Consider the following 19,500-nt stretch of genomic DNA (forward strand, 5'->3'; position numbering starts at 1 on the left):
AATGAATCAGAGCCTCCAGGGGTAGGACAGATGGGACTCCATCTGAATAGCTTATGCCTTGCCAGGTTTGGGAACTGATCTTCTAGGGCAATAAAAGAAAGAGGTGAAAGGGGCACCTGGATGGCTTAGTCGGTTAAGCGGTCTGCCTTTGACTCAGGTCATGATCCCAGAGTCCTGGGATCGAGCCCCACATCAGGCTCCCTGCTCCGTGGAAGCCTGCTTCTCCTTCTCCCACTCCCCCTGCTTGTGTTCCCTCTCTCACTGTGTGTCTCTCTGTCAAATAAATAAATAAAATCTTAGAAAAAAAAAAGAGGAGAGAAAAATTTTACTTGCCTCTGAAGTAAAATTCTCTCTGCTAAAAAATGAATTTGGCAAGCTCATGTGAAGACAGTGGCAACTCAGGTTGTGATAAAAAATAGGTGACATTTGTTGAGTCCTTATAATGTACCTAGCAAAAAACTTTTCACACATCAATCCATTTAATTCTTATAAAAACATTATGAGTTAGGGTCCTATATTAGCTGTGTTTTACAGATAAGGAAACAGAAATCTGAAAAGATGAAGTAAATCACCCTGGTTCACATAGTTGTCAAGCGGAGAAGGAGGATGACCCAGAGCGGGCTAGCATTAACTGCTGGAGATTTTTCTAGAATTTTTGTATCCTTTATCTGGAAACCTTTAGAATTTGATCCATCCTTCTGAATATGTATTAATAGGATTAAGTTCTATTCCTTTTTTTTTGAAGGATTTTATTTTTTAAGTAATCTCTGCACCCAACTTCAGGCTCAAACTGAAACTCTCAGATCGAGTCACATGCTCTACTGACTGAGCCACTCAGACTCCCCAAGTTCTATTCCTGTGTCATTTATAGTGGTGCTTAAATTCCATAACTCATATTGAAGTTTATATTCTTTAAATATGTAGATTACATGTAAAATGTGGTCTGAAAGTATGGTTTGTTTGTTTTTTTAAGATTTTATTTATTTTAGAGAGAGAAAGCGAAAGAGCAGGAGCAGGGGGAGGAACATAGGGAGAAGCAGCCTCCCCGTTGAGCAGGGAGCCTGATGCAGGGCTCCATCCCAGGACCCTGGGATCATGACGGGAGCCAAAGGCAGATGCTTAACAACTGAGCCAGCCAGGCACCCCAGTCACTCCTGATCTTGAAGCATGAGTTTGAGCCTCATGTTGGGTGTAGAGATTACTTGAATAAAAGTAAAAAAGAAAAGAAAACAGGAAAAGAGCTGCTTTGATTTAGCATGCTGAAGGTGAAGAACACCTGCCAAGTGTTTGCTTCTGCCAAGAGGTTGTTCTCTCTGTGGAGAACTTCTTGTTTCCTACCAAGGGAACTTCTATTGGCTCTTAGAGGTTTGCCTCAAGGGTCACCATTTTTTTTTTTTTTTTTAAGATTTTTTGTTTGTTTGTTTTTTGACAGAGAGATCACAAGTAGGCAGAGAGGCAGGCAGAGAGAAGGGAGGAAGCAGGCTCCCTGCTGAGCAAAGAGCCCAATGCGGGGCTCGATCCCAGGACCCTGAGATCATGACCTGAGCCGAAGGCAGAGGCTTTAACCCACTGAGCCAGGTACCCCAGGTACCCCAAGGGGTCACCATTTTTTAATACCTTCTCCAAATGCTTATTTGTCACCCCCTACCCCTTGTCTAGCAAGTATATCAAGTGATTGCTTCTCACAATCCCCATAATGCTTTAAACATAGTTCTTATACAACATATTGAATTTGTTTTGTGGGGGCACCTTGGTGGCTCAGCCCATTAAGCGTCTGCCTTTGGCTCAGGTCATGATCCCAGGATCTTGGGATCGAGTCCCGTATTGGTCTCCCTGCTCAGCGGGGAGCCTGCTTCCCCCTCTACCTGCTGATCCCCCGATTGTGTTATCTCTCTTTCTGACAAACAAATAAAAATTTTTGAAAGATTTTATTTATTTGACACAGAGAGAAAGATCACAAGTAGGCAGAGAGGCAGGCAGAGAGAGAGGAGGAAGCAGGCTCCCTGCTGAGCAGAGAGCCCGATGCGGGGGCTCGATCCCAGGACCCTGAGATCATGACCTGAGCCAAAAGCAGATGCGTAACCGACTGAGCCACCCAGGAGCCCCAAATAAATAAAATCTTAAAAAAAGTTTGTTTTGTAAATCTGTGTTTCTAAATGTTTTGAGGTGACCAGATTATACTCGTCTTGCTACCATAGCCTAGTACAGTGGCAGGTATTTGTAAGCCCTAAAATATATATATGTTTAAATGAAATGCAGAGGCAATCAGAACACAAAACTGGAAAACAAATCAATTCAAATAATAGAGTAGTTTGGAGCCATTTGTGTAGGGATGGAATGTCCTCTGTTACTTAGCTCTGAAGAAGGTACTTTCTGCATATGGTGACAAGGTTTTGTGTAGTACCACCTGTTTAAGATGGACAGTCTCTGGCACTATTTTTAAAAAAGATCTATTTATTTTAGAGAGACAGAGAGAGAGAGAGAGAGAGAGCACGAGTAGGGGGATGGACAGAGGGAGAGAATCCTCCAGCAGACTCTGAGCTGAATGTGGAGCCCAATGCGGGGCTCAGTCCTACGACCCATGAGATCATGACTTGAGCCAAAACCAAGAGTCCGACACTTAATCGATTGAGCCACCCGGTGCCCTTAGCACGCTTTTAAAGAACTCATTCCAAATATAAAGATTAAAAAGACCTCCCCCGGGGCCCCTGAGTGGCTCGGTCGTTGGGCGTCTGCCTTCGGCTCGGGTCGTGGTCCCGGGGTCCTCGGATCGAGCCCCGTGTCAGGCTCTCTGCTCGGCGGGGAGCCTGCTTCCCCTTCTCCCACATCCCCTGCTTGTGTTCTCTCTCTCACTGTGTCTCTCTCTGTCAAATAAATAAATAAAATCTTAAAAAAAAAAAAAAAAGACCTCCCCTTATGCCCAAGATGGAGCAACAGGAAACAGATTTACCCGACTGCCTAAAACGAAAATAAAATTAAAAAAACAAAAACAAAAACAAAAAATAAACGAAAACTCAGGCGGCATATCAAAATAATGGTTTTCAAACCATTTGACCATTGTCAAAGGACAAGAGTTGCTGAGAAATGAGAAACAAAGGAGGAGAAGCTCCTAGTTGTCCCAGCACACTGCCTTGGAAGAGTTTCCAGCCTCTGGTGCAGGAAGAGGAACCAAGCAGAGGTCAGCAAACTGTGAGTTACGGGAGATGCAGCTGAGCATCCCAGGTGGCTAGAAAAAGAAAGACAGCCTTACCCAGAGAGACAGCCCCAGACACTCGATAAAATGAACTGAAGCAGATAGTTCTTTAGTGTGATGTTTTAGGTCTACCTGGCTAGGAGTTAGGCTGTGTTTACTGTTTCATGCAGCTGTGGTATTAGAGGCTGAAATTCCCTTGGTGTCCTTGTTTTCTTTCCCTTGCTGTCTTGGGTATTCCTAGAGACTCCTTAAGTAGGGTCTGGGCTTGCAGTCCTTTCAGCTGTAATCCTCTGCTATTACACGGGAACACTACTGAGGTGGTGGTGAGGTATGGGGGCAGAGGAGGCATTCTGTAGTCCTATGATTAGGTCTCAGTCAGTGAGCCCGGGTTAGGTATTTTCCTTTCCCTAAGTCGGTTAAGCCTTGGCAAAACCCTAGTCAATTAGGTTCTGGCAAAATGGTTTCCCTTGAGGGCAGGCCTTGTTAGTGAGAACAGAAGGATCTGGAAGAATTTCAGAATGGTTACCTTCCCCCTCCTCGTGCTGGAAGCACAAGAGGGATTTTTCTCTAGTCTTCTCTTTGAGAACCAGTGGGATCCCGGAGGTAAAACTCACAAAAGTATGGAACCTCCCCATAAGAGCAGGAGGGTGGGCCCCTGGAGTTTTGAACTCTCAAGCTTGTCCACAGTTTGAAGTGTCTACGGGTGCTGGCTTCAGCGGCAGGCTGCTCCTCCCAGGCTTCTGCTCTGTGACTTTGTCTGTCTCCTGTCACTCCCTCCAATACGGGGGCGGCAGTTTGCCCTCTGACTTCAACTTTCTGATGGATCTAAGAAGAGCTGTTGACTGTCAGTATGTTGAGCTTTTTCTTGCTGTGGGGACATGAGTATTGCTTTCTAAACTCTTTGTGCGTTAGCCTGGAAACTCTGGATGTTTGTAGAGGTCTCCCTCAAATATTCAGCAGAGTACTAATCAGGAAGAATCTTCCTGAGGTCAAGATACAACCATTAGGGGGCGCCTGGGTGGCTCAGTGGGTTAAGCCTCTGCCTTCTGCTCAGGTCATAATCTCAGGGTCCTGGGATGGAGCCCCGCATCTGCTCCCTGCTCAGCAGGGAGGCTGCTTACCCCTCCCTCTCTGCCTGCCTCTCTGCCTACTTGTGATCTCTGTCTGTCAAATAAATAAATAAAATCTTAAAAAAAAAAAAAGATACAACCATTAGAATGGGTTAGAGAACAGTGCCTCGCACTCACGTAGGGCTGAAAATAGTGCCAGGTCCCACCAGCCGGACTAGAAAATCTCATAATTCTCACTGGGAGAACACTCAGGAAGGTCTTGCCTCAGTCTGATTAGCCCTAGACTGAGCACCGCTTCAGACCACCAAGCCCATTATGAAAACAAGGACAAAAAGGATCAAACTATCTACAAGTAACTTAACTGAATCAGAACAAGGATCAAGGAGGTTTATGAAAGTATAAGAATATCCTGTGCTCAACAAAGTAGATTAACAATTTCTGCCATTCAGTTGATGTTTAGTAGGTATGCAAAGGAGGAAAATATGACCCAGTTTGCAAAAAAAAAAAAATTTTTTTTTCAATGAAAATGCACGCACACATAGAGCTCACATAGATTATAATTTTAAATCCTAAAAGCAACTTATCCTGGTAGATTCCGTTTTCTTTCTTTGACCAAAAAGAAGTGCTCCGGGACTTGCCTGAGGCTGCCATGCTAATAGGTGCCAGAGTTATGATCCAAACCCTGTCCAGCGGGCCCCAGAGCTGGAGCTCCTTGCGCTGCATGGGGCTATTCCCTGCCATCGCCGCCCTTGGGTCCATTCTGCAGGAGAGTGGACACAAGAAGGCATACTGTCCTCTCGTTTGACTTTAGCTGGGAATGTGTGTGTCTACACATGTCCACATGCCCTCAAAGGACTGTGAAAAAGTTGAAGTATTGTTTTTTTCCACTCTTTGGAATTTTTTATTTTTATTTTTTATTAGCATATAATGTATTATTACCCCCAGGGGTACAGGTCTGTGAATGGTCAGACTTACACACTTCACAGCACTCACCATAGAACATACCCTCCCCAATGTCCATAACCCAGCCACCCTCTCCCTACCCCTCTCCCTCCGGGCAACTCTCAGTTTGTTTTGTGAGATTAAGAGTCTCTTATGGTTTGTCTCCCTCCCGATCCCATTGAAGTGTTGATTTTTTTGAATTATAAATAAATTTTAAGGAGTAGGTAAATTGGCAAATATGGTCTCCGTAAATAGTCTTTAAAGTATCTTTATGCCATCCTCATTTTTAAAATATTTTATTCATTTATTTATTTGAGAGGGAACATGCATGAGTGGGGGTGAGGGGCAGAGAGGGGAGGGAGAGGAGAAGAAAACTCCCAGCTGAGCTGGAAGCCTGACTCCATCCCAGGCCCCTGAGATCATGACCTGAGCTGAAGGCAGACACTTAACTGACTGAGCCATCCAGGCGCCCCTATGCCAGCATCATTTTTGAAGGATATTTTTTTACTGGATATAGAATTCTAGGTTGTCCGTTACTATTTTTTTTAAAGATTTATTTATTTACTTTTAGAGATGGGGGAACGATAGGAGTGAATTTTTCAAGCACACTCCTGATGATCGAGGAACCCAGTACTGGGGCTGAGGGGGATGGTGGTAGAACTTCATCCCAGGACCCTGAGATCATGACCTGAGCCAAAATCAAGAGTCTCCAGCTTAACTGACTGAGCCACTCAGGTGCCCCAGAAAGTTTGATTTCTTGAATCTCTGAATTAATGTCTTTCTTCATTAGAAAAATTCTCAGGGGGCACCTGAGGGGCTCAGTCAGTTAAACATCTGACTTCAGCTTAGGTCGTGATCTCAGGGTCTTGGGATTGAGCCCTATGTCAGGCCCCTTGCTCAGCAGGGAGTCTGCTTCTCTCGCTGTCTCTGCCCCTCTGCACCCCCTCCCACACGTGCTCTCTCTCTCTCAAATAAAATCTTTACAAAAATTAAATGTATTGGTGGACAAATATTTTTCTTATATCGTTAATTTAAAGTGAATTAAATGGGTGGCTGTCAGTTAAGTGTCTGCCTTTGGCTCAGGTCATGATCCCAGGGTCCTGGGATAGAGCCCCTCATCAGGCTCAGTGGGGAGCCTGCTCCTCACCCCACCCCCCACCTGCCTCTCTGCCTACTTGTGATCTCTGTCAAATAAATAAATAAAATCTTTAAAAAAAATCCTTGGGGTGCCTGGGTGGCTCAGTGGGTTAAAGCCTCTGCCCTCGGCTTGGGTCATGATCCCAGGGTCCTGGGATCGAGCCCCACATCAGGCTCTCTGCTCGGCAGGGAGCCTGCTTCCTCCTCTCTCTATGCCTGCTTCTCTGCCTACTTGTGATCTCTGTCAAATAAATAAAATAAAATAAATCTTTTAAAAAATCCTCTATGACTAGGATGACTAATTTATTGCCCATCCTGGACAATAATGTCCATCCTGGGACACTTATAGTAACACTTAACTTATTAGTAGTAACTATAAGTACTAACCTCAGAACAATGGGCATAAACTGGATTGCCTAAGCCACCATGCTGTATGACTACTTTACATCTTTTATTTTTCTCTTCTATTTTTAGAACATTATTTTAGGGGTGCCTGGCTGGCTTATCAGTAGAGTATGCAACTCTGCATCTTGGGGTTGTGAGTTTGTGCCCCACATTAGCAGTAGAGATGACTTTAAAAAAATACTCTTTTAAAATTGAGACATAATTTACATACCACCAAACTTAGTGTTTTTTAGTATATTCACAAGGCTGTACAACCATCACTACTATCCAATTCTGGAACATTTTTTTCATCATCCCAAAGGAAACTCTACATTGTCATTCCCCATTCCTTCCTGTTCCCAGCCCCTGGCAATCACTAATCTACTCTGTCTTTTTGGGTTTCCTTATTCTGGACATTTCATATAAACGGAATCATATAATATGTGACCTTTTGTGTCTGGCTTTTTTCACTTAGCATGTTTTCAAGATTCATCCATGTTCTAGCATGTACCAATATTTCATTTCCTTCTATGGCTGAATAATATCCCATAGTATGGATATACCAATTTTATCTGTTTATCATTTGATTTGGGTTGTTTTCCACTTTCTAGCAATTATGAATAGTGATGCTATGAACATTCATGTACAAGTTTCTGTATGAACTATGTGTTTTCAGTTCTTTTGGATCTATACCTAGAAGTGCGATTCCTCATGGTAACTTTTTAACATTTTGAAGAACTGACAAACTTTTCCACAGTGGCTATACAATTTTATATTCCCACCAGCAATGTATGAGGGTTCTAATTTCTCACATTTATATTTTTAATTTTTTGATTATGGCCCATCTAGTGGGTCTAAAGTAATTCATTGTGATTTTAAAAAACAGTTCCTTGGGGTGCCTGGGTGGCTCAGTTGGTTAAGCATCTGCTTTTGACTCAGGTCATGATCCCAGAGTCCTGGGATCAAGCCCCACATCCCCTGCTCAGTGGAGAGCCTGCTTCTCCCTCTCCTTCCTGCATGTGCTCTCTGTCAATATCTCATTCTTTCTCTCTCTCTCAAATAAATAAAACCTTTGAAAAAAAAAAAAACATGTAGTTCCTTAATGACTAATGACATTGAGCCTCTTTTCTTTTGGTGATCAACTATTTGTGCATCTTCTTTGAAAACATGTTTATTCAAGTCCTTTGCTCATTTTTAAATTTTTAAATTTATTTTTAATTTTATTTTTTTAGAAGATTTTATTTATTTATTTGATAGACAGAGGCACAGCAAGAGAGGGAACACGAGCAGGGGGAGTGGGAGAGAGAGAAGCAGGCTTCCCACTGAGCAAGGTGTCTGATGTGGGGCTCGATCCCAGGACCTTGGGATCATGACCTGAGCCAAAGGCAGATTCCTAATGACTAAGCCAGCCTCATTTTTTAAAAAAGATTATATTTAGTTATTTGAGAGAGAAAGAGAGACACAAGTAGGGGAAAGGAGAAGGATCAGAAGGAGAGGGACAAGAAGACTCCCATCAAGCAGGGAACCTGACGTGGGGTTCCATCCCAGGGCCCTGAGATCATGACCTGAGCCAAAGTCAGATGCTTAGCCAAATGTCCCACTCAGGCACCCCTCAAATCCATTGCTCATTTTAAAACTGGACTGTCTCTTTGTTGTTGAGTTGTAAGGATTCTTTTTTTAAAAGTTTTTATTTATTTAGGTTATCTTAACACCCAACATGTGGCTTGAACTCATGACCCCAAGATCAAGAGTCCCATGCTCTTCCAACTGAGCCAGCCAGATGCTTCAAGAATTCTTTACATATTCTGGATAATATACCTTTATTGGATACGATTTGCAAATATTTTCTTCCATTCTGTGGTTGTCTTTCTCTTGAATTTTTATGTCTATTTTTCTGTGCTTTCTTCAGCATGGTTTCTTCTGATCTACTTTTCAGTACACTAATTTTCTCTAGGGCTTATCTAAACTGCTGTTACTCATTTATCTGGTTCCTAATTTTACTTACAGTATTTTTCTAGACGGCAGAGGAAGGGGGAAAGGGAGAAAATCTCAAGCAGACTCCCTCCTTAGTGCTGAGCCTGACTCGGGGCTTGATCTCTTGACCCTGAGATCATGACATGAGTGGAAACCAAGATGGGTCCCTCCACTGACTGAGCCACCCAGGCGCCCCTCCCCCACTTCTGTTGTTTGTACCTGCTTTCTTTTTTTTTTTTTTTCTTTTAAGACTTTTTTATTTGACAGACAGAGATCACAAGTAGGCAGAGAGGCAGCAGAGAGAGAGAGGGGGAAGCAGGCTCCCTGCTGAGCAGAGAGCCCAATGTGGGCCTCCATCCCAGGACCCTGGGACCATGACCTAAGCTGAAGGCAGAGGCTTTAACCCACTGAGCCACCCAGGCACCCTTGTACCTGCTTACTTTCCTGCTGTCCTGCATCCTCAAGTGTCTGTTTATGCTTGTATGTTGATAATTGTATTTGAAAAGTTATTTGTAAAAAGAACTTTTGTACTAGAAAAGCTTTCCAAGGATTTTTGTTTGCATTTGCTAGGTACCTAGGGTACTAAAGTTGGGCTTTGGGATGTTAATTCCCTTTAATCCAACTTCAGTCTTGACTTGGTGCTTGGCTTCAGGATATCCAAGGTCCGGTTTACCTGCAGTACCCTCTTACTCTTAGGCTGTATCCCTTTGCCATTCCAGCTATAAGATTAGGGGTTTTATTATTTTCTCACTCTTGGTAGGCTCTGGACTTCAAATTTGGTCTTTTTCGGCTTGGAAAGGTGTCAAAAAATTACTCTTAGCTCTTTTTGATTAGCATTTGTACACTGGAGCATGACTGATATCAAATGTTAAGTTCAAACTCTTCACATTTTTGCCCTGAGTTCAGTCTTGGCCTGGTATTTCCTCAGCAATTTTATCCTTTCATGAAGATTAAAAAATATATATATTATATTTGATCTTTTTAGTTGTTTTCAGCTGGAGTAGTGATCCAAATTTCCAAATTCACAATTAACAGAAGCTGAAGTCAGCGACATATATTTAATTTTTTTTGTTTGTTTTGTTTTTTTAATTTAAAAAATTGTTTTAAAAAAGATTTTATTTGAGAGAGAGTGCATGTGCACAAGCAGGGGAAGTGGTAGTCTGCTTGTCTCCCCATCGAGCAGGGAGCCAGATGCAGGGCTCGATCCCAGGACCCTGAGATTGTGACCTGAGCCAGAGTAAGATACTTAACCAACTATTCCACCCAGGTGCCCCTAAAAATGTATACTTTAAAAAAATAATTTCCTTGGGGCACCTGGGTGGCTCAGTGGGTTAAAGCCTCTGCCTTCGGCTCAGGTCATGATCCCAGGGTCCTGGGATCGAGCCCCACATCGAGCTCTCTGCTCAGCGGGGAGCCTGCTTCCCCCTCTCTCTGCCTGCCTCTCTGCCTACTTGTGATCTCTATCTGATAAATAAATAAATCTTTAAAAAAGAATAGGATTTGTTTAAATATACTTGCATATTTACCAATTCCTTTGTTTACCATTATTACTTGCACCTGAGAATTTTTTGAAATTATTTTTTGCCTTTTTCCTGAGGTATATTCTTTAGTAATTTCTGGTTTTCTAAAAAATTTTTTTTATTTTCTATTAATTTTTTCTGTGTGTGTGTGTGTTTTTTTTTTTTTTTTAATTTTATTTGAGACAGAGAGAGAGAGCATGAGCAGGGTGGTGAGGGGGAGGGTAGAGGGAGAAGGAGAAGCAGACTCCCCACTGAGCAGAGAGCCTGATTCTGTGTTTTTGTTTTTGTTTTTTTTTAAGATTTTATTCATTTATTTGACAGAGAGAGAGATCACAAGTAGGCAGAGAAGCAGGTAGAGAGAGAGGACGAAGCAGGCTCCCTGCTGAGCAGAGAGCCCGATGCGGGGCTTGATCCCAGGACCCTGGGATCCTGACCTGAGCCAAAGGCAAAGGCTCAACTCACTGAGCCACCCAGGTGACCCCTGATTCTGGTCTTAATCCCAGGGCCCTGGGATCAACCTGAGCAGTTGCTTAACTGACTGAGCCATCCAGGTGCCCCTTAGTAATTTCTTTAGTGAAGACCTCTCAGTGATGAACTCTGATTTTTCTAAAAAAATGTTTGTATTTGCATTATTAAAAAAAATAATTCTCTAGCTACAGAAATTTGGGTTGATAATAATTTTCTCTTGGTGTTTAAATATAGTATTCCATTTGTCCTCTGTCCATTGTTGTCATTGAGAAATCTGCTATCAATGTGTCATTCCTTTGTACCTGAACTTTTTCATTGTGGTCTTTTTAAAAAAATTCTGTATGACACTATAGCTCGGATGTAGGTTTCTGTTTTTTATTTTTTCTTTTTAGAGAGAGAGAGTGAGAGTGAGGTGGGTAGGGGCAGAAGGAGAGTGAGAGAATCTCAACCAGGCTCCACGCTTAGCACAGAGCCCCATGTGGGGCTTGACCCCACAACCCTGAGATCATGACCTGAGCCAAAATCAAGAGTCAGATGCTTAACCAACTGAGCCACCCATGTGCTCCAGATGTAGGTGTATTTTTATCATACTTCTTGATATATATATTTGTATTTCTTAATTTATAGTTTTAACAGTTCCAATAAATTATCAGCCATTATCTCTTCTATTACATTGGCTTTTCTTCATTCTCTGATTTTTCACCTTTTGAGACTTTGGTTAGATTATGTTAGACATTTTCATTCTATACTTTATTTCTCATTTTTTTATCATTATGAGACATCTCCTCGTGTCTGTTGTATTTTGTTGCCTTTGCTTTTGGTGTCAAATCCGAAAAAAAAAAAAAAAAAAGAATTGCCAAGACCAATGTCAAGGAGCTTACCACCTATGTTTTCTTCAAGGAGTTTTATCACTTCAGGTTTTACTTTCAAGTCTTAAATCCATTTTGAATTGACTTTTGTGTATGTAAAATATGTGTATATTATAGGATCTAAGTGTTTTGTAGTGGGAGGTCCCAATTTTTACTTACTAAAATAGGTCTTAGGAATCATTTGGCATCGTGTTGTTTCTGTAGCTAACTTAGACCTTAATCATTAGCCTGCCGAACTGTTCTTTTTTCAGAGACACAGATACCATAAAATATGTTTCTGACATCCTTGTCAACTGTTGTGGCTTGCTGAATCAAAGTGGCTGAATTTAATAGAAGTTCAATGTCCTTTCCTTCAAGAATTAACTCATCTTTCTGGGCTTGAGATAGTGGACAAGGAACACCTGGCCTCATTTGAAACCTGAGGATGTATTTTCCACCCATAAAAATCTCAGATTTCAACAAAAGACTGGTTCTCCTGAATAATAAGCTTGATAGGGAAATAGGCATAAACAATCTGATTTTGTAATGGAAGCTCAGTGTGATCCCCTAGGATCATGTTCTGTTAATGAAAATCATGGGAATAGCGGCCAGTTCCTGTTTCCTCAGAATTTGTCAGAATCTCTTCCTTTTCTTTCCAAGGAGATTGAGTTCTCCATTGATGTGATTGAAATCCCTCTGCAGGGTTCTTCTGGGGCCCTGCACCATAACTGTGTGTTCTTTCAGAGTAATGTTGACACTTTCTCGAATGTTGACAGTCTGAAGAGTCTTCAGTCTTGTAATAGACGTGGGAAAGAATTATAAAGTCTATCTTGTAAGGCATTTTTAATCAACCCTTTCTAGCATTTATATATCTTTCTCTAATCTGGGAAATTAAAAACATTTTTTAATAAAAATCTGTACATAATTTCAACCTTACAAAAAGTTGGAATAAGAATAATACAAAGAAGGGGCACATGGGTGGCTCAGTGGGTTAAAGCCTCTGCCTTCGGCTCAGGTCATGACCTCAGGGTCGTGGGATCGAGCCCCGCATCGGGCTCTCTGCTCAGAAGGGAGCCTGCTTCCCTTCCTCTCTCTCTCTGCCTGCCTCTCTGCCTACTTGTGATCTCTGTCTGTCAAATAAATAAATAAAATCTTTTAAAAAAAAGAATAATACAAAGAACATCCATATAGCATCATTTAATGAGTGTCACCTACTGATAACATTTTACTCCATTTACTTGATCATGAGTGCTCTCTTTCTGGGCATACAGGTATATATTACACATGTAATAGTTTTGAGAAAACAACTACTTGATTGTAGTGCTATTTTGGAAAATTATTTACCCGCCCTCCAATCCCTTTCTGGAATTTATTTTTATTTTTATTTTTTAGATTTTATTTATTTGTCAGAGAGAGAGAGAAAGAGCACAAGCAGGCAAAGTGGCAGGCAGAGGCAGAGAGAGAAGCAGGCTCCCCACTGAGCAAGGAGCCCGATGTGGTACTCAATCTCAGAATCCTGGGATTATGACCTGAGCCGAAAGCAGTGGCTTAACCGACTGAGTCACGCAGGTGTCCCTGGAATTTATTTTATAGAGTCCTTTATAACCACCATTCCACTTTCTGTCTCTATGATTATGACTACTCTGATGACCTCACATACATAGAATCATACAGTATTTGTTTTGCAGTGACTGGCTTATTTCACTTAGCACAGTGTCTTCAAGTTTCATCTATGTTGTAGCATGTGTCAGAATTTCCTCCCTCTAAGGCTAATAATATTTCATTGTATATATATACCACATTTTGCTTATCTCTTCATCTATTGATGGGCACTTTGGTTCCTTCCATGTTTTAGCTATAAACATGAGTGTAAAGGCATCTCTTCAAGACCCAGCTTTTAGTTCTTTTGTGTGTATACCCAGAAGGCAGACTCTTAACCAACTGAACCATCCAGGTGCCTCAAATCAGCTAAGTCTTAATTGTGGCCTAACAGTCTGTCTTGGAGAACATGTACTTAAGCAAAATGTGTATTTTATTGTTGGGTAAAGTGTTCTGTATATGCCTATTAAATATAGTTCTGACTTACTGTGTTGTTCAAATCCTCTACTTCTTCTCTTCTGTATGGTTGTTCTATCCATTATGGAGAGTAGGATATTGAAGTTCCCATCTGTTATTGTAAAACCATTTCTCCCTTTAATTTTGTCAATTTTTGCTTCATAAATATTTTTATGTTCTCATTATGTGCAAAAATGTTTACCATCATATCTTTTTGCTGTATTTGACATTTCCATTAATATATGTGCTTGTCTCTTGTAACTTTTTTAATTAAAATTTTTTGTTTATTTATTTATTTATTCATTTTTTAAAGTAAACTCTACACCTCATTTTGGGCTTGAACTCATGACCCCGTAGATCAAGAGTCATATGCTCCACTGACTGAACTAGCCAGGTGCCCCTCTTGTAAACTTTTTCATTTAAACTCTATTCTGTCTGATATTGTATAGCCACCACTGTTCTGCTTTTGTTGTTATTTGCATAGAATATATTTTTCCATTTTTCCACTTTCAACCTGCATCTTTGAATCTTAAATAAGTTTTTTTAAGATAGCATATTGTTGCATATTTTTAAAAAAGCCATTCTGCCAGAGCTCCTGGGTGGCTCAGTCAATTAAGCATCCAGCTCTTGATGCTGGCTCAAGTCATGGTCTCAGAGTTATGGGATTGAACCCCACATTGGGCTCTGTGCTTAGTGTGGAGTCTTGTCTGTCTCTATCGGCTCCTCCCCCTGCTCTCTCGCTCTCTCTCTTTCAAATAAATAAATAAACAAACAAAATCATAAAGAAAAAGAAATGCCATTCTGGGGCACCTGGGTTCTGCAGTTGGTTAAGCATCTAACTCTTGGTTTCAGCTCAGGTTGTGATCTCAGAGTCGTGAGATTGAGCTCCATGTTGGCTCCATGTTCAGAACAGAATCTACTTGGGATTCTCCCTTCCTCTCCCCCTCACACTCCTGCCTGTGCTCTCTCTCTCTCTCAAAAATAAATAAATAAACAAATAAATCTTTCAAAAAAGGTGTTAAAAAGAAAAAGCCATCCTGCCAATCTCTGTCTTTTTGTGGGAAAGTTTAAACCATTTATATTTAATCTAGAAAACCACTTCCAGCTTGCTCACTTCCCTTCCCATCTTCCTAGAAAATCTGGCCTGTGTAAACAGGGAGTAGAATCAAGAGTCAACATCATTTCCTAGAAATAATGTAAGAATGGATGAGATCATGTAAATATAAAAAAAAACTTACTTTTTATTTTTCTCCTTTTTAATGTTCCTAGTAGATGGTAAGCACTTAACAAAATGGTACTTAAGGGATGCCTGGGTGGCTCAGTCAGTTAAGCTGCTAAATCTTGAGTTCAGTTCAGGTCATGATCTTGGGGTTGTGAGATCAAGGCCCACATTGGGCTCCATGCTCAGTGGGGAGTCTGCTTGAGATTCTCTCTTTCCCTCTCCTGCTCCTCCCCCAAACATGGCATTCTCACGTGATCTCTCTCTGAAACAAGTAATTAAATCTTAAATAAATAAATAGACAGTACTTAATACTGATAATTTTAAGTTAGAATTGCAAATGTTCTAATTCCTCTGCCCCATTTTTGATTAATGGAACTCATTTGGCAAAAATCAAAATCATCTCAAATCCAACTCTCCATCTAATCCATACATATTGACTGCTGTCTTTAGATTCTGTTTATTAATCTCTAGGGATCCTTCTCTGCTGCCCAAAAACCACACACTTTTTCTTTAATCTATTAAAATCTATTTCATGTCATATCCTCTTTCTTCAAATGTCTAATGCTTTCTCTTTCATCTTCATTTTCAGCAGATAACCTTGCTTCCTATTTCATTGAGAAAACAGAAGCACTTAGAAAATAAGTTCCACAAGCTTCTACAGTCATATCTTCTGACCTACCTACATCTGTACCTGTACCTGATTTCTTTCCTTCTATTACAATGGATGAAATGTCCATATTTCTAGCAAAGGCCAACTCCTCCATTTGTGAACTAGATCCCCTCTCCTCTCAAAGACATGACTCCAGAATCTTTTCTACACATTATCTAACACTTTCAAAGTCAGTATATATTTGACCTATTTGCTTAGTTATGGTTTATCAGCTCTCACTAGAATGCAAGCTCCATGTGAGGTCAGATTTTATTCTGTTCGAGGATATATTCCCAATAGCTATCTGGCACATATTGGTGTACTCAGTAAATATTTTTGTGCTTCTATTTGATAATATTGTGTAGTATTTCAAAAGTTTATACTTCCAGAATAGAATGAAAAAGAAAGAAAATGCATACCAGTTAGAAATGAATAAATTGTCCTTATTTGCAGATGACAAGGTCTATGTAGAAAATCTCAGAGATTTTTACCAAGAAAACTTCCTAGAACAAAGTGAGTTTAGCAGATTTGCAGGATATAAAATAAATATACAAAACCCAATAGTATTTCTTTATATGAACAATGAAAATGTGGAAACCAAAATGAAAGACAGTACTATCTACAATTTCTCAAACATAAAATGGATTTTTCTCTCTCTCCCTCTCCCTTCCTCCCTTTGTTCCTCTCCTTCTCTTTCTTTCTCTTTCATTTTATTTCCTTCCTTCCCCCACCCCTCGCCTAATTGCTCTGTCTAGGACTCCTAGTACAATCTTGAGTAGGAGTGATGAAAGTGGGCATTCTTACCTTGTTTCTGAACTTAAGGGGAAAGCTCTTAAGCTTTCCATTGAGAGTAATGTTAGCTGTGTGTGTGTGTGTGTGTGTGTGTGTGTGTGTGTGTATTTTAATAAATGCTTTCTGTCATGTTAAGGAAGTTCCCTTCTATTTCTAGTTTGCTGAATGTCTGTGTCTAACCAATTGTTTTTGACAAAGATGTAAAATAAGTTCAATGGAGGAAGGATAGCCTTTCAAAAAATGATGCTGGAGCCATTGGATATCCATAAGGGGAAAAAAAGGAATTCTGACCTAAATACAAATGTTAATTCAAAATATTTCACAAGCTTAAATGTAAAATGTAAAAGTATAAAACCTTTATTTTTTATTTTTTTTATTATTTATTTATTTATTTATTTTTAAAGTCTAAAACCTTTATAAACAAAAACCTAGGGGGCACCTAGGTGGCTCAGTTGGTTAAGAGGCTGTCTTTGGCTCAGGTCATGACCCAGGGTCCTGGAATTGAGCCCCACATTGGGTTCCCTGCTCAGTGGGGCGCTTGCTTCTCCCTCTCCCTCTGCCTCCCACTTGTGCTCACTTGCTCTCTCTCTCTCTGTCAAAGGAATAAAAAAAAATCTTTAAAAAAAAATAGGAGAAAATCTCTGGGATCTACAGTCTGGTAAAGAGAACTTAGTTGTGACACCAAAAGCACAATCCATAAATAGAAAAATTAAGGACTAATATTTACATATATAAAGAATTCTCAAAGCTCAATAATACAAACAATCAAATTTGAAAACAGGCAAAAGAATGAAGAGATGGGGTGCCTGGGTGGCTCAGTGGGTTAAGCCTCTGCCTTTGGCTCAGGTCAAGATCCCAGGGTTCTGGGATGGAGCCCTGCATCAGGCTCCTTGCTCAGCGGGAAGCCTGCTTCTCCCTCTGCCACTCCCTCTGCTTGTGTTCCCTCTCTGGCTGTGTCTCTCTCTGTCAAATAAATAAATAAACTCTAAAAAGAAAAAAAAATAATGAAGAGATATTTCATCTTGGAAAATACACAGATGACAAATAGCCACATGCAAATGTTTTCAACATCATTACCCTCAGGGATATGCAAATTAAATGAGATAGAACTACACATCTGTAAGAATGCCTAAAAACAAAGTTGTGACAACACCAAATGCTGCTGAGGATGCAGAGAAACTGGATTATTTATACATTGCTGGTGGGACTATGAAATGGTATAGTTACTTTGGAAAAGTTTGGCAGTTTCTTCCTTCCTTCCTTCCTTCCTTCCTTTCTTAAAATATTTATTTATTTGACCGAGAGAGAGAGCATGAGAGAGATCACAAGTAGAGTGAGGGGTAGAGGGAGAAACAAACTCCCTGCTGAGCAGGAATCCTGATGGCGGGACTCTATCCCAGAACCTGAGATCATGACCTGAGCCGAAATGCTTAACCGACTGAGCCCCCCAGGTGCCCCAAGCTTGGCAGTTTCTTATAAAACTAATTGTGTAATTACCATACAACACAGCAGCTGTATTCTTGGGCATTTAGACTAGAACCATGAAAAGTTATTCTCTGCCTCCAGGTTCTGAGGAGATGGCAAAGGTTTTAGAGCTTTGTGACATCTTCCCAAGATGTCACTTGGGAAGAAATGCGAGATAAAATGAGAAAATGGAGAGAAGAAAACTCATGAAACAGTGAGCAAATTGTGGAAGTTTAGAAGAATTAATGAATGAATATGGATCTAAGCTTGGAGATGATATTTGGGTCATTTATGAGCAAGTGATGATTGCAGCCCTAGACTATGGTTGAGATGACTTGGCATTGTTTTGTCTTCAGGAGTTGAGAAGACAGTTCCCTGGCAGTCACGGAGTCAAGAGACTAACTGGCATGAGATTTGAAGCCATGGAAAGATATGATGATGCTATACAACTACATGGTAAAATTTTACAAGAAGATCCAACTAACACTGCTGCAAGAACACCTGATTGTCATTTGAAAAGCCCAGGGGAAAAACGTTGAGGCCATTTGGGAACTGAATGAGTATCTGGAACAAATTGCTGGGGGCCAAGAAGCCTGGCATGAACTTGCAGAGCTTTATATCAATGAACATGACTATGCTAAGGCAACCTTTTGTTTAGAGGAGCTAATGATGGCTAATCTACATAATCACTTATATTGTCAGCAGTATGCTGAAGTTAAATATACCCGAGGTGGACTTGAAAACCTAGAACTTTCAAGAAAGTATTTTGCAGAGGCACTGAAACTGAGCAACAGAAATATGAGAGCTTTGTTTGGGCTTTTCATGTCAGCGAGTCATATTGCTTCTATTCCAAAAGCAAGTGCAAAAACAAAAAAGGACAACATGAAATACGCTAGTTGGGCAGCTGGTCAAATAAACAGAGCTTATCAGTTTGTAGGTCGAAGTAAGAAGGAAACCAAATACTCTCTTAAGGCAGTCAAAGACATGTTGGAAACACTGCAGATCACCCAGTCTTAAGGTTTCAAGCTCTTTCACATTACATTTCCCAACTGCACAATTAAACTTATTGGCCTGTGAATTATTTACTAAATGCCTAGTGCTACTTATAGACTAATTTTTTGTTAAGAGGACAATTGTAAAGAATGTTTATATAAACCTAAAAATGCCTTTTATTGCTAAGCAGGAAGATGGAGAAAGTCCATGGAAGAGAGATTTAACAAGATTCATATTGATTGTACATCATTCTCTTCATATAACTTCTTTTAAACTGCAACCTGATGTAGAAATCCCATTAAAAATCATGTGATTTATTAAACTTGCAAAAAAATGAAAACTTATGCTCACACAAAAACATGTATACAGATGTCCTCAGTGGCTTTATTTCTAGTAACCCAAAACAGGAAAAAATCCAAATGTCCTTCAATGCATGGATTGTTAAACTGTGGTACATTAATAATGCTACTTGGGTAAATAGGAACAAACTGTTGATACACAAAGCAACTTGGACAGATTTTAAGATTTATGCCAAATGAAAAAACCCAAAAGGCTACATACTGTATGATTACAATCATTCTTGAAATGACAAAATTATGGAGATGGTAAATAGATTAGTAGTTGTTAATGGTTAGGAAGAGGAGAAGGGGAGTGGAAGGTGGATGTATTTATAAAAGAATGTCATACAAGATTGTTGTATTGATGGAACTGTTTTGTATCTTGATTATAGTGGTGACTACAAGAGTCTATACATGATAATACTGCATACACACAAGTGCATGTAAAACT

General features: G+C 40.3%; 1 protein-coding gene and 2 pseudogenes across 3 annotated transcripts in view; 2 read left to right on the forward strand and 1 right to left on the reverse strand.

Annotated features, from left to right (window-relative positions):
• SFPQ (splicing factor proline and glutamine rich) overlaps positions 1 to 19,064 on the forward strand; it is a 45,843-nt gene extending 26,779 nt beyond the window's left edge. Inside the window, exon 12 of the transcript XR_013966789.1 lies at positions 18,075 to 19,064. The gene's annotated coding sequence lies outside the window, so the exon portion shown is untranslated. The remainder of the gene's footprint in view (positions 1 to 18,074) is intronic.
• On the reverse strand, positions 11,774 to 16,307 carry LOC308341719 (large ribosomal subunit protein uL6-like; annotated as a pseudogene). Its single transcript has 2 exons — positions 16,267 to 16,307; positions 11,774 to 12,329 (listed from the first exon to the last, which is right to left on the reverse strand). The product of its transcript is annotated as a large ribosomal subunit protein uL6-like (transcript).
• LOC308342470 (ER membrane protein complex subunit 2-like) lies at positions 17,887 to 18,735 on the forward strand (annotated as a pseudogene). The gene has a single exon. The product of its transcript is annotated as an ER membrane protein complex subunit 2-like (transcript).
• Positions 19,065 to 19,500: the final 436 nt, after the last annotated feature.

Source organism: Martes martes, assembly GCF_963455335.1.
Source record: "Martes martes genome assembly, chromosome: 4".
NCBI classification, from domain to species: Eukaryota; Metazoa; Chordata; class Mammalia; order Carnivora; family Mustelidae; genus Martes; species Martes martes.